The sequence below is a fragment of the Tachypleus tridentatus genome, chromosome 2 (assembly GCF_004210375.1).
Source record: "Tachypleus tridentatus isolate NWPU-2018 chromosome 2, ASM421037v1, whole genome shotgun sequence".
Taxonomy (NCBI): Eukaryota; Metazoa; Arthropoda; class Merostomata; order Xiphosura; family Limulidae; genus Tachypleus; species Tachypleus tridentatus.
In genome coordinates, this window is record NC_134826.1 from 34,458,437 (window position 1) to 34,474,706 (window position 16,270).

Here is a 16,270-nt window from a genome sequence, read left to right on the forward strand (position 1 = left end):
TTGTGAGACCAGATAGCAAAATTGAATGAACAGTGGTGACTCAGCATCACACAGATACAAGCAATGTACATCCAATAAAGTAACCCCTGTGACAACTTCCTTGGAGCATTAGGAATGCTGCAAACACTGAGACAGTGGATTCTGCATAATGGAATCATAAGATCTTCAGAAGGTGCTCAGTGGATTAGAGATGAAATGGGTTTGGATGTAAGTTTTTACACTGGGCAAGCTATGATTGCCACTAAAGACTAAAATAAAAATGACCTCAAGATATGTTTTAATTTTGTTGAAATGGGAAAGTAAACCCAAAGATTTATGTTACCTGTCTTGTAAGTTAATGAATAATATTAGATCCCTCTTTAATAGGAAAAGTGGTGCTCTAATACCAACAAAATTTTTTTTTTTGAAAAGAAAAAAACAACAACATAAACTCAACAACTTATGAATTCACGTGCACTCAAGTGAACATACCCACATACCTAGATATACTGCTACTTCCAAAGTATACCCATCACTAGTAGCAGATCGTGTCATCTGAACTTGATTAAACAACCGTCTTCCTGGCTGTTTTTTTTTGACAAAGGCATTCATGATCTAACAAGTAATTTTCTATGCACAAAAGTGCCAGCACCTTAAGCCTGCTTTAAAACATTGTTGATTGAAATGTGTATCCTTTTTAGTGTAGAGAATCTTTGTCCCAAGCAATTGCTTTACATAAGGTACAGGTACGTCCTTAAGATTTTAAGGACATTTGGTAAAACTGATTTCAGAGATTGGTTGTATATCATTCTCAGCATACTTTGTTTCTTGGATTCTGACGGTTTTTCATTGAACCCTGCTTTGCAGAGGGTGACAAATTGAACAAATTTTTCCTCTTTGCAACTTTTCAAGTCTTTAGAGATATATACTAATAATCATTTTGGTGAAAGTGCCAAGGTCCTCCATAGGCATCAACCTCTTAAGTTTTATGGAAACCTAAAGTTGCAAATGACGTATTCATCTGTCAGTTATTGTTAAGAAAGTTTGAACTTTATATTAGGTAGATTTTGCAAAATCATAATCTTCAATGCCCCCATTATCCCCTAGCTTATTTCTCTTCCTTTTCTTTGATCTTTTGACCTTATGTGTCTCATATTTTGATAGTTCTTTAATCTTTTCCTTGTATTTGGGTAATGGACCTTGTAATTCCTGGATGAATGTCCATTTGTGATAATGTTCCATAATTCAGTCATTATACCTGTTTCTAGTTCCAATTTTAGCCTAAGGCTTCTTCACTCTAAACTCATGTGAGGCTCTTCAGGGTCATCATCTGTAGTGAAAACAAGAACTAAAGGTTTTGTACCCCTTTTTTTTAAGGATGGCATTGCATTTGAAGGGGTACTCCATTTTTTATTTAACACCTCTTTATCATCAGAAACCAAAGTTTTTCTGATGGGACAGCAGTAAGTATACAGACTGATAACACAATTTTTAAGTGTTGGATGAAATTCATACAGACCAAACAGCCAATTTCAACTGTTTGCTGAGCTGTGTGAAATGTTGGAGTTGATAAAGACTCAAACCTCACCTTATCAACAGTAGTTAGTTTGGCAGAGTGGGTAATGCAGGCCACCAACAGGATGCTTGCAAAATATATGAACCCAGATTGAAGTGACAAGGATAAGCAATAAGAGTAGGGATTAAGTGTTTTCTAAACCTTATGATGTTCAAACAAGAAGTCTTGCTTCTTGTAGACATGTATAGGACCTGTCACTGTAAAATGAAATTCCACAGTGCTTCCAAGAGTATGTAGATGTAGAATGGTTAAGGAGGTTAGAGATGGTGTACCTATACTAGTTCACCCAAAAGCACATTAATGCAGAAAAAGTGTTATGGTTAAACAGCATGTATGCAGATGTTTCATTGTGGAGACTGGTTCTGGTTGTGCTGTGTGTCAGTTGCACAAAACTTTGATTCAGTTGTATTCGTCCACACATGATCCTCTAACATGTTAATTTCCTAATACATGAGCTTCAGCAGATGCAAGACATGTGGAAGCATTCGGAGAGTGTATTGGAGTACAGCAATAACAACACAAGTTTTTAATCATGTTAGAGACTTTTCATCAAAGTTTCAATTCATCAGAATTTTTAGCAGTGATTATTTCTTGAAGCCTGGAATAAAAATGTATTGCTTGTCAGCTCTAAACATTGCTACTGTTGCTATGAAGAGCAACTTTGTCTAAAAACACAAATGTAGAAGCAGAGGTGATCTGTAAAACTACTAGCATATTAAAGAAGTGTAGTGTCAATGTACGCCTATAGTAACAAGTATGTAAATAAAGACGTGGTAACATGCATGCATTCTTAACATTACATGGAGTCGTACCTGTGTTTTAAGTGAATTAAAACAAATAAAGTAACCACACACAAAAAATTATATTACTGAGAAAGACAAGAAGAAAACCGTAAAATAAAAGTTTGTAACAAAGTAGCTTGAGTTCAACATTGAAAATTGACAGATATGAAGTTAACTGTTATATTCATAGCAGTTAACTTCATGTTTGTTAGTTGTTCAGATTTCAGCATTAAAATATTTATCAGGTTTGTGAATTCAACATGGAATATACATTAATAATGAAAAGATTCACTGTAGTTAGCTAAAGAGAGGGAGAGAGAAAAGGTTTCATCTCGGTTTTTTTCAAGTACAGTTTGCATGGTGGTTCTGACTTGCTGATACCTAATGCTTCTCATACACCTAGTGCAAAATTGTTTCTTAATTAAGAGTAATCAAGAGCAAGTGAAACTCAGTAGAACATGTTTTTCATTAGTAATGACTTGGATATTGCAAACAGTATTTATGCACATGATGTATCCAGTGTTTTATTTAGCTGCAGTAGTAATATTTTCAGTCATGCAGGTTGAAATATTAAAACTGAAATATTTGGTTTAACTGAATCGTTATTCTGATGCTACATTACAAAATATAATTGTAAGGGATGAAAATACTGAGTGTAGACACAGTTCATGCCAAAGTTGGCATATATTTTGTAAATAAAGAAAGCCCCTGAGGAAAACAATAAAAGTGTTGGAAAAGACTAATGGTTAAGACCAGGTTAACAAAATTAAAAATCAACCCTACTGTGTAGGTTTCAACAAGTTTCTATCCCCACTCAACTGTACACTGAAAATGGTCTTTGTTGCTTTAGCAAACAGTCAATGAGACTAAGTTAGAGCTATTTAGTGTGCATGCATCTTTGACCCAGCAAGAGCTACTGATTGCAACACAGCTGAAGGTTGTTGGTCAGATGTACATTCACAGGAACTAAGAGCACGAGATTTCCTGGAGCCCAATTTTACAGGTGGCCATGGGTGTGAGAACATGTAGGTTCTGTAGGTATATAGTTTGATCACAACAAAATAATGCATATCTTTAATTCATATTTTACAAATCTAATATGTTTACAGTCCAAATAAACTGTTGTGTTCACTATACTTTAACTCTTGACAATGAAAAACAGGTTTTGTATGTCTGAACCTAACAGTCATTAAAGATACTATCTATTAATACACTTTAAATACCAACAATAAGCTAAATGTACATTTATGAATTTCTCAAAATTTGATAGTACATTAGGAAATACATTTTCTACTCATGTGTTTGTTGTAATTTAAATATAACGTGCCAAGATCTATACATAATCTAACTTCTTGAAAGTGTAATCATTTTGGACAATGCTGTCATTTCTTTATGTGCCCAAGTTTTCGAATCTGGGCTGTTTTCTTCAAATTTATCTGAGGAATAACTTTCTCTAATAACTTGACAGCTCGATAACGCTTATTTAGAAATAACACAAACTAGAATATTTAGGGATTACCAAGGTTAAATTAACTTTCATAAACCTATGGTATAATTAAGTTAGGATTTTTATTGTTACACTTCCTACTCAGATAAGAACTCTTACTAACCTTTTTTCATTAGTATGTTGGTCAACGACAGCTTCTTGAGGAAAATTCAGTTTATATCATGTTATGAAACCAAACACTATTACACTTCATCTGACATACAGAACACTGAATTTGATGTTGTATAATCTAATGAATAGGGAATTTATTTGAAACAATAAGTATCGTTAATATTAAAGCAAACGTTTTTCAATATCGTGATAAACTTTTAAGTTTTGTAACCTCGCTGTAAAAATAGTTTACATATAGTTTACATGAAATAACTTTATAAAGAGACTTTCTATAAGATTCGCATAAAACACCATCCATCAACGTGATTACATTTCTAAAAATCATCATTCGATTGTTTGTTTTTGAATTTAACGCAAAACTTTGAGGGTTACTCCTTTAACAACGAGAAATGTGATTGATCTTTACATTGTAACTCCACCACGGCTGCAAGGAGCAGCACGTTTGATATGACGGGGCTTCGAACCCACGAACCTCGGATGCGAGTCGAGCGCCCTAACCACCTGGTTTTACCGGTCCGAAGACCATGCTTATTATAATTACGTTAGTATTATTCTTACTATATAGCATAAATAATGGAGTTTTTACACTTGAGTATTAATGAAGATAATATAAAATTTACGAAAATTTAATAAAGTTCACTGACTCACTGTAATAACAGAACTAAGTCATTACATTATCACAGTTCCAACTTACCTAAGTCAGAGGTGTTATATAATTTTGGAGTAATATTGAAACCTTCAATAAAAGACATTCTGGTTGACACTGAATTGTCTCGGAATATCCCGATTTTTGATAAAAAGGTAAAAACTCCAAAATGGATAAACGGAAAATGTTAAGTCTGCATAGAGTCTTGACTTGGTGTTGACAAAAAATATTTAAGTTTTCATTTTATTGGTTGAGGGGTAGAGAGAACCATAGTACTGTAACGTGCAAATTTTCAAAGGCATTGCATCAGACGAAATTCACAGACAGTTGATACAGTACTTCTGCAGGCATGATGATTCATCAGTGGGCTGCATTTGGGGAACTCACGTAACGGCAGCTGCACATGCGGCAGCTAATGCAAAGTTTTCTTTAAGCAAGTGTTTGTGCTTTATTTATTACAGTATTTATTATATTAGTTATACGGTATATGCTGAATTATTTTCGTTCTTATATTTTAGAAATTAATCCTAGTCATAATGTCCAAAGCTAGTAAAAGAAAGTGCATATTCAACAGAATTTACGAAAGGAATATCCATTGTTGAAAAACATTTGTGGCAAGGAGGACAGAATCAAATGTTTGCAGTGTTCATCTGAGTTCTCTGTTTCACATGGTGGCCGCTCAGACATGAAAGACCATTTAAAAAGTACTGAACGTGCAGCTAGTCTTTCAGTAGCTGATCTGTTCTTAAAAAAATTGTGCCTGAAGAGAGTGACTTGTTAATAGCTGTCAAAGAAGTAACTTTTGTTTATCACAGTGCTGTCCATAACATAAGCTTTAAAACAGCTGATTGCTCTTCCAAACTGATAGCAAAGTTATTTGAACCAAAGTTCAGTTCTGCCAGAACGAAGAATGAGGCATTATTTTGAATGCAATTGTTCCTTTAGCAGCAGAAGAATTGAAGAGAGACTTAATGGAAGTCCAATTCGTTTCACTTACAACAGATGCTTCAAACCAAAAATATGCCAAAATTATGCCTGTCATGGTGCAATATTTTTTTGCCAGCAGAAGGAATGAAAGTAAAACGTTTAGACTTTCAGTCGGTTCCTGGAGTTACATCAGAAATTTTGACTAATTGCTTGATGTCCACTTTGCAAAAAACATAATTCATCAAAAAAAAGGTTGCTTATTTTGGTAACAACTGAAATACAAATTTTGGAGGTGTAAAGAGAAAGGAAAAAAACGATGTATATAGTCGATTGAAGAAGGTACTTTGCAGAAATATTGTGGGTGTTGGTTGTGGTGCTCATATTGTATATAACTGTCTCCAAACTGCAGTTGATGTCCTCCCAATTGAAGTGGAAAGCTTGGTGGTCAAAAGTTACAAGTACTTGTACATTTACACTGTGCATGTTACACATCTAAAAGAATTCTGCGAATTTGTAGAAACTGAGTACAAGAAGGTTTTCTAATATGGAAATACGCAATTTCCGTCTTTGTTACCAGCTATTGAGAGAATTCTCCAGGCTTATGAAGGACTGAAGCCATATTTTTGTTCACTAGAACAGTACCCATTATTGATAAAAACAGTTTTTGAGAGTAAATGTGGAGAAAAGTATTTATGTTCATGGACAACTAAGTTTGTTCAACAAAGTGATTTTAGCCATAGAGAAAACAAAAGCAACTGTAAGTAACATTGTTGCAGAACTTAATAAGTTGAAAACCAACATGAAAAAGAGACGAGATAATAAGTTTATTCTCCTTCGTGGAAAAAAAAAAAGTGCTAGAGGAAGAGGGAGGATGCTAAGTAGACTTGATTAGGTAGGAATTTACCAGTTTCTATGACTGTTGCTTGTCTTATGGAGTTTTGGGGAAACAGTTTTGGTGGTGGGGAATACTTTGTTTGAATAAAAAACTGTTTTCGTGTGGCCTCATATAGAAGCAGCTGCTGAAAAAATAATGAAACGTTTGGATATGCTGCAGTCAATGTTGATGATCTGTTTGATGAAGTTGTTCTTCCTAAATCCTTCTGGTCATCAAAATATGACGAGTGGAAAGTGAAGAAAAATGGGTAGAACTTTCCAACCACTTCAAAGATCAAAGTATTTCTCTATGTAATCTCAGGCAAGTTATGGAGTACATTTTTTGTTTACCAGGCACTTCTGTCCCTGTTGAAAGAGTATTTTCAATGATAAATTGCATTTGATCTCAAAAAGAGGTCTAATGAATGCATCAACAGTAAAAGGACTTTTACATTGTAAACTCAATATTGACTTGAGTTACAGTGAGTTCCTTGCCTTGCTGAATTTAAATAAATGTTAGATATATAAACTATCAATATTCCTTTTCTTGTGGCAGCATTAAAGCTTAAGGGGAGTTAGGTTATGAAAGCACTTCTTTATTATACCAGTGCCAGTACCTATAATAAAAATTGAAGACTGTACCAGTTTGAGGCTTGGAAATTATGGTAAGCTTATGTATAGTATACGCAAAACAAAATAACACCAATAGTAATATTACGAAAACCTATTCACGTCTCTTAAAAACCCAAAGCTAGTACGTAAGAAACGTAGGAAGTCAAATTTGTAACTGTTTTTGTCTACACGGTAAAATTAGAAGCACATTTTTTCTTGACAATGTAGCCTATTTATTTGCTGGCATGTAGAATATTTAATTTGAATTTATTCAGCAATCTTTAACAAAAGATTGTGCAGGATTTATATTAGGAAGACGAACCTTTACAAAAAATTGAACTAATATATGACATTAACGGAAAACAATTAATGGTGCTATTTTTCATGTATTTAGTTAAACAACTCACAATTGTCCAAATGCCAGCATCGTTATCAGACCAGTTCAAATGCTTTCTGACTTTTTACAGAATACCAATAAAAAGTAACATGAAACAAATTCATAAAGTTTAAAAGCGAACACACCATTACTGTAAAATGGGGAGATTGCGCATGAGCACTCACTGTTACCCTGATTAATTATAATCATATAGAAAAAAATGAGCAAAACTTGGGAAAATAATGAAGAAAAATTGTTCAAAACTGGTAAAGCATTCGTTTGTAACAAAATCTATTGTTATTTGCAACGTTTCGAACTTCTCCGTAAAGCGGTTTAAATCACGATACACAGAAAAAAGGCTTAGACAATAATATTAATTGTAATCATACTTTTTATACTTAGCAAAGGCATTCAAACAACAACAGTTGTTGTGACTGCTGGCCTACATAAATAGTGTTTCAGTCACTACTCTCTTTTTTGTGTTCTAAATGGTCTGGTGACCTCTGTGTTTAGAAAAAGGAATTGAAGACAGTAAGTATGGCGAATATAATGTGGTTAAGATACTGTTATACACTTGTTGATCAACATCTAGGCCTTCTAACGACCGAATAAAGAAATGTGTTCAAAGAGGTTTAACACAAATATCTATGAAAAGTATAATTAATTTTTGTTTTCCTGTGTATTCTTAGAAGCAGATTATGAATTAATTTCTTATTTCTAGAGTTTTGTTTGGTACTTAAGTTAGTTAGTATTTTATAATTTTTATGATTATTTTGAATTTATTTTTTTTCTGTTTCATCAAATGTTTACCTTTTATTCTCTGTTTATACGCATTTCTTTTGTATATCAAAACTGTTAAAATTTTTAATTACTGAGATATTTGTGACATAGATCATAAAAATTAAAATGTAAGGACAAGTTGCCTTTAAAGTTGTAAAATTAATTGTACGTAGTCACTTTGCCGACGTTAAAAGTGACACTAAGAATAGCATATTGTTTTTACCAAATAATCACAAAGAACCCATCCCAAAACACCAGTCATTATAACAGTATTCAAGCTCTATAGAAGGCATGCGCAACTTACTCCTAAATTGGAGCCTGAATAGTAATTTCTGAAAGTACTTGAGGAACACACCACATAAAGCACAAACATTGATAATAATCCATAGTTTAATAATATACAACTTTTAAGTTCTTGAACTCATAAGGCATTATTTAAAAGACACAGGAATTTCCCATAATATGAAAACTGATATTTTCACATTTTTTCTTATCTTCTCTAATTCATTTATTTACTAATCCCTTCACTCAACGTAAAAGTTAACATAAATTGCTCATTATAATATTGTCATTGCTCAAAGAAACCATAATTTTCCAATACTTCGATAATTCTCTTTGGTTACAGATCCATGAAATAGAAAATCAGACCCCTCTTGCCACACCTATGCTTTCAGGATTTGTTAATAGTTCTCTTATGTTTAATACCCTATTATATACTCTTCAAAAAAAGAAACGCAAAAGGGATATTTTTGTTATTTTAAAAAGAAATATATGTAATAACGTTACAAGCTCAGAGTATGTGATGTTACACGTGTTAAGGCACTGATTGTCAGACCAAAATGACAATAAAAGTTGTGCACATTGAAAACGGAGGAAAACATGGGATTTTTCGCCAAAACGCATTCGTGTCCAATAAATTTGTTTGAGAGATCTGCATGTTCTGCAAGTGCAACATGTGCAAAATCCCTATAAAAGTGACGGGTTCTCGGTTTCCATAGCCCAGTGTTAAGCCACCGACACCCAATACAGTTACGCCAAGACTGACTGAAGCACAACGCAGCCACGCCATTGGTCGCTTGGAAGCAGGCGAATCTCGATCAGATGTTGCCAGAGCTGCGAATGTCCACCCAAGCACCATCACAAGGCTATGGAATCGTCACCAACAACATGGATCAACTCCTGACCTTCCACGATCTGGCAGACCTCGTGTGATCACGCCCGCACAGGATCGCTACATCCGGTTACGTCACCTTCGGGATAGGACCACCACTGCGACGTCTACTGTCTCAACCATACCAGGGCTGCGTAGGATTTCCGATCAGACCGTACGCAACCGTCGACGAGATTCTTAGGCCCCACGTGCAACCCATCATGGTAAACGTCAACGACGTTTTTCAACATGACAACGCCCGTCCTCACACAGCCCGACTCACCACTGTCTTCTTGAGACACCACAACTTCAACGTTCTTCCCTGGCCCTCCAGATGACCGGATTTAAATCCCATCGAACATCTTTGGGACGAGTTGGACCGACGTCTGCGACGGCGACAACCTCAACTGCAGACTCTACCTCAGCTTGCAGCAGCTTTGCAGGCTGAGTAGACAGCCATTCCATAGGATGTGATTCCTCATCTCATCGCTTCCATGAGCAGGAGATGCCAAGCAGTTATTGATGCTCACGGGCGGGCATACTCGTTATTGACATTGAGTGACGTTAAACGTCAACTAGTGAGCGTGGACTTCGCCTTTGCAGACTTTGGATGTTCAGCAGTAAATGTGCAAAGTTTCACATATGTCATACAGAACTACCCGAAATAAACTTGTTAACAATATGTCTCAAATTTTGCCTTTTGCGTTTCTTTTTTTGAAGAGTATATATAACCAGAACAAAGCCAAGGTTTTCATCTATTGAATGACATATTATCTCGTTTTCTGTACACAGAACTGTCAGTTTTTCTTTTAGTACAAGCTTTTATACCACAGGAAAGATAAACTAGTCTCACATGTGTGTGTCTTCTTATCAAGTTTGTTCTCTAATGTTAATGATAAGGTACTGTTTAGAAAAAGAACCATAAATGTAATACATTAGTGTCAGATTTGTTTCGTCCGTTTGCACCTTCTCGGTCACTGAAGAAACTTCCTTCTATCTAACTGTACATGCATCTTTTCTTACCTTACTATCATCTACCATTAAAGTACAGGTAAATTTACAAGCACTTTTCCATTTTCTTTCCACTTTCTGTAACACATTTAAAGCCTTCTATGTAAATTCTGGTTCACGTTAATGCTCCATTTACACTCTCAAACAACAGAGGAATGAGGTAGGGCAAGTGCATCTTACAAAACTGTTGGCCTTGATGGAGTAAAACTGCAGAGTGAAAACAAATGTGGCTCTTGTGGATAACTTGAAAGTCTCATAACATTAACATCTGCATTTTACCAAGTGTGGTGGGAACAGCACAGACAGCCTGTTGTGTAGCTTTGGACCTAATAACAATGAAAGATATGCTTTGCAATTCAGTTTCCTATCATTACATAATTTCAAATATACTAAATTGTTTTTTGTAAATTTGTTTCACTAGGCCCATGTGTAATATATTAATTTACTTTGTTCGTTTTATAGAAAAGTTAGGTTGGACTGTCTGCTGAATCCACAGATTGGAATTAGATCTCAAAGTTTTAGCACTGCAACATAACCCAGTCTTCACACTATGCCACGGGGGAACTACGTTTTATAGCGAACTTTATCAAGAAAGATTTCAACCATTAAGAATTTCGTGCAATTAAGTGAAAAAAGAGATTCAAACATCCACATAAATTTTGTCACATCCAGTTTTGACCCATCTAAAACGTATAGTTTAATGATTATAACATTGTCACGATGAAAATATATTTTTGGACAAGCACGAGGTATTATTTCTGAGACTAACATTTTGACATGTTAAATAAAAACAAAACAAAAACTTCAAATATTCAGAACACTAACTGCAGGCTGTTTTGAGATACGACTTCACTTTCTAAAAGCGTACAAACCATTTCTAAACACTTCCGATAGTTTCAGTGGTAACCTGTATGAAATTTGAAAATGCATGAATTCCATTGATATGTGAAATATTATATCTTTTTTATTTGGAATTAAGCAGCAAGGGATATATATGCATGTGCCACCACGGCTATGAAAAACAGGTTTATAGCATTGTAACTCCACAGTTGAGGTAAAAAACGAAAAAGTAATGTTCCAGCTTACAGATATTGCAGTAAGTGACAATTATCTAAGAACATTAATTATATCCTAACTGTTGCAAATAAATCATATTAAACACATGGATGGAACACGTGGTAACGTTTGATTCTCATAAATATTCAATGCACTACTTTACTTTTCTTTAGTTTTTTAAAATGGAGTGGGTCGATCCCAGAAGTACTGCAATACTCCTGCCAACCCGTGGCAGAAGTGGAGCAAGCTCGAAGCACCCTGCCGCCTTACAAAAATAAATGTAATATCATGGTCCCCAAATGGAACAATATCAGATATTAAACTGATAAGAATAGATACTTTTTGAAATTATTTATTTACAATTAAAAAGAAGAAATATAAACTACAAATGATGAAACGTCTAAAAGAATGAAATACAAATGAACTTGAAGTACTAATCCAGATTACACAAAATTACACAAGGAAATTAACAATGAAACAAAAACAAATGTACGAAATGGATTACAAACGAAAACATTACTAGTCCATAATACCAGAATGAAGTTACATAAATACTTTTGACTTTTGTTGCAAAATGGATAAAAAATTACTATCAAGCCATAGAACTAAAAATTAAAAAGTGGCAATAACAACAGATACTTCTTGAAATGATTTATTTGCAATGTTAACAAAAACTAGAAATAATACAGTAACGAAAACAAGGAAATAAAAATGAACTAGAAGTACTGGTCCAGATTACAAAAGAAAGAAACACAAGAAAACAATGAAGCAAAATCAAATTGACCAAATGTAGTCCAAACTAAAAAGTACTAGTCCATACTACTGGAATTAAGTTACGTGAGCAAAACATATTTTGTTTTACTTACAAAATGTATAAACAAAAGAATTACAAGTGAAAGTAATCTACTAACCAGTAGAACTATAAATTAATACATGACAAGGAGTAATCACTCATTGAAAAAAGAGAAAGGCATGAAATAAAGGTAGTAATCCGTAGTACCACATATCACAGGTAATTTAATGTACATATTTACAAGAAAATATAAAAAGAACAGGATACAACCAAATCAGTTGTACGGGAATACAAAATTGAAGTTAATTCATTCACGAGGAAGAATTACTGAATTTTATTCAAAAATGGAAATTAAATCTTTAATGCGTTCACTTTGAATACAAAGTAATGGGTTGCGAGTTCGTTTCCACATTTCCCGAAAAGATGCCCAATTCAAACACATAAAATCAGCTTCCAACCATAAGAGAAGACGATATTTAACCTGACGTACAATGGTGGCAAGTGTCACGAGAGTTTAAAAAAAAAACAAAGTTTTGTTCCGGTTGAGCCACACGTAATATTTGGAGAGGTTTATATAATTAAAAAAAGGAATCGTTAACTCTAGACACTTGAACGGGGTAGTGATATAAAACGGTATAGGGAGCAATGTGAGAGACATGGAACAATTTTGCAACAAAAGCCAATGAGTTACGCGACATGGAGCAGAAAACAAAAGGTTGTATAACAGATTCCACACATGCTGGACACAATGGGCATGCTTTTCTCCGACACATCTGATAGAGATACAAAGTTTCTCGGACAGGTAAAATATACTGTGCAATACACCAATATCAATACTTCAGATCACATTCAAGAACTGGAAGGTTAATATTCTCCCACAGTTTAGTCCATGGAACATGTGATATCGTGTGGGCTACCCGACGTGCAACTGCCAGAAGTAGCTTGGCATATAGTGACCGAGTAAAACCTTCTAACAAAAAGTCTTGACCTTTGGCAAGGTCTCTGACAAATCAGACTTGTTGTTTACACCAGTGTGGACGAATATAACACATAGGTACTAGTAAGGAAATACGATGACCATAATACCTAAAAGCAGTACCCAGAATGTATTGCAGCAAAAGTTTCAGAATGACTGGATAAATTTAAATCTGTATGTTCAAAGCCAAGCTCAAAGCCCTACATTTAGTATCCACACAAGGGATACTTATCCACTCTTAGTGGTTGGCAAAGACTCTCATCTGAAACATGTTGCCGAACGTTCCTACTGCATAAACCTTTCCTTGTGAAAGAAACTTCAGAAGGTCGTAAGTTACGTAAAAATGATAGAGTCTGCAAGATACCCCTTGACCAACCCATGTAAAAGAAAACTTGGATCCATAAAACCACCATCATACATCACGAAATGTAAAATCTAGAAGTATGGTGTCAACGAGCTTCGCCTCTTTTACACCCATTAAAGGATCATACCCATATCATCTAATACAGGGTCCAAAACACAATTGAAATCACCACCCCCAGGATGATATCTGACACTGTAATCAGACAGCAGTCCAACTGAAAGAACTAAACCTGATGGAGGGACTGTTTGTATCGCACATCAACATTAACAAGACGAAGTTTTCTCCCATAAATAAAGACGTCAGTTGTGACTCGTCCTTCAGCATCTTTATTAGATGTTAAGATAATACATGGAAGTGAGGATTAAAATAATTCCAACACCACAACTGTGATTTGCCAAAAGACCAAAATGATTTAACATTAAATTTAGTAACAAAACGAAAATGATAATATGTATTAAAGAAATCTGTCTCTTGCAAGAAAACATCAACATTGAATCTGTTAAATAAGGAAGAGACATGAAACTTTAGAAACTTTATGAAAGCCCAAAACATTAAGAGTTAGACAGCTAAACCCAATGATGTAGAAATGGAGAAAAAATACGTAATTAAAAACGTTGCTGTTTAACATTTACTCTTGTAATCGAACTGGAATGTACCTGTTCTATTCTACATGCCCTATCCTGATTTCCAGTGTCCATAACTATAGGCTGATATTCCCAATATAGTCCAGGTGGGAGAGGAAGAAACTTGATGGGTAAATATGGTTTAGTGAGGCGAGTGGCAAAAAGTAGTTGTGAATCCTCCCTACTATTAGATTAACAGACACCTAATAAGTAAGAAAACACTGGTGATAACTCAACGACTGATTGAGAAGGGGCAACAGTAAGTAGCATAACCTGAAAAAACAAGTAGATCTTGAACTGGCAAAACTTTGCTGGAAGAATTGGCACATGAAGTATCTTCTGGAAAAGCAAAAACATTTAGAGCTGGTCAGAAAAGGAACATTCTTGAATGGCACAGAAGGAAGGGGTGGTATTGTAAGAGGAAAATTCAATTTAGCAGGAACAGGATCGACAGGTAATTTGAATTCATAAATATCTCACACCTGATTAAATTTTCGAAAAATTGCTTGGGTGGGGTTTCTTAAGAAACTGAAGAGGTCCCTTCTATGCCGTGTTATATATATGAAGTAAACTAATATTTCAATTCAGTAAAGGTTAGTGGTTAATACAGCTAGGTTAAAACAGTGAACAAAGTATTTTTTGTGCCTGATCAATATTGAGAAGCTTTTGCAAATATTGAGCTATATATTAAAATTTACAAAGATAAGAAACATTTTATGCAAGTCTTCTCGGGTAAATCACATGTTAAAAAAAAGGCAAAATTTTGTCAGAACAATTATGGCAAATGCAGAAACTGGTCAATAGTTTTTAACCAAAGTTAATTCAAACAAGATATCATAGAACAGGAAATTTTCATACAGTGATTCTATGTTTGGCAATAATATTAGCAAATATACACTGTTAGTCTGTACCGATATCAGTTTTCATAACTTCTAAAATCGATGATACACAAAGGCAACAAAAATAGTAGAAAGTAAGATGAACATTTTTTGTTAGTTCCTTACAACTGTAGCTTGCAAATTTGAATGTGATCTGAGGATCCCGTGCTTCTCATCCCGATGGCTACAGAACGTGATCCACATTTGTGGACCATGCATGTGTAGTGAGAGTGAGAGTCATGTCACACTTCCTGATTCGAGTAGACTCAGAGTTGGCAGTGGGTGCCACACATTAGCTGCCTTTCTGTCAAATTACATATTAGCTAGCACAGATAGCCTTTGTGAAGTTGTCTTTCCATCAAGTTAAATATTTGCAAGCACAGGTAGCTCTTGTGGAGCTCTCATACTGTCAACTTAAATACTAGCTAACATAGATAGCCATTTGGAGCTCTCTTTCTGTCATGTCAAATATTATCTAGCACAGATAGCTCTTTTGGAGCTTTGTGTAGATCTCCAGAATAAATTTTGTGAACATCCTAAAAGTTCTTTGTGAGAAATTCAATGCATGGATAAATAAAATCATGACATTAAACCTGGCAGAGGCTCAGTGACAGTTTTGAAGCTGTTTATTTGTGTACTTTAAGAATCAATAAAAACTGAAGAAACTTTGATGAAGGAATAGCACTCCAACACCAATGCCCTCTATGTCTCTCCATTTCATTGGCCAAAACACTGAATCTTAGCAACACAGTGACCCAAAACACACTGCTTGAATCAGAAACATTAAATGTATCATGAAGTACCTGGAACAAAAGTAATTACATTGTGCCTCCAAAGGTCCAGATCTCAGTTGTTTTTAATGGGTGAAGTCCTATTGGTTAGAGAAATAAAACCACTCTCTAATGTTGAAGCTAGTACAACTACAGATAAAATTCTGGAGAACTTTGTGACATTTATCCCTAAACGTTGTGAGACAATCATAATATTTAGATGAGGGCCAACGAAACAGTACCAAAATTATTTTAGAAACTTCAACTTTTTTGTTGCAAGGATGGATAAATAAAAATAAAATCACAGAAAATCTATTTTATTGACTTTCTGAAATGAAGCATAAAACATAAGTGGACTTACACTTCTGACTAGTGCTGTAGTTTCTATATTATATGCAATTTCAACATTACTGGTTGTTCACTTTACACTTTCATTCATTAAAGTACTAAGGGTTATTCAAACATAATGGTGAAAGTTTA

General features: G+C 34.6%; 1 non-coding gene across 1 annotated transcript; it reads right to left on the reverse strand.

Moving 5' to 3' along the window:
* Positions 1 to 11,568: 11,568 nt before the first annotated feature.
* LOC143245706 (U2 spliceosomal RNA) lies at positions 11,569 to 11,756 on the reverse strand. Its single transcript, XR_013025684.1, has one exon. It is a non-coding gene; the product is annotated as a U2 spliceosomal RNA (small nuclear RNA).
* Positions 11,757 to 16,270: the final 4,514 nt, after the last annotated feature.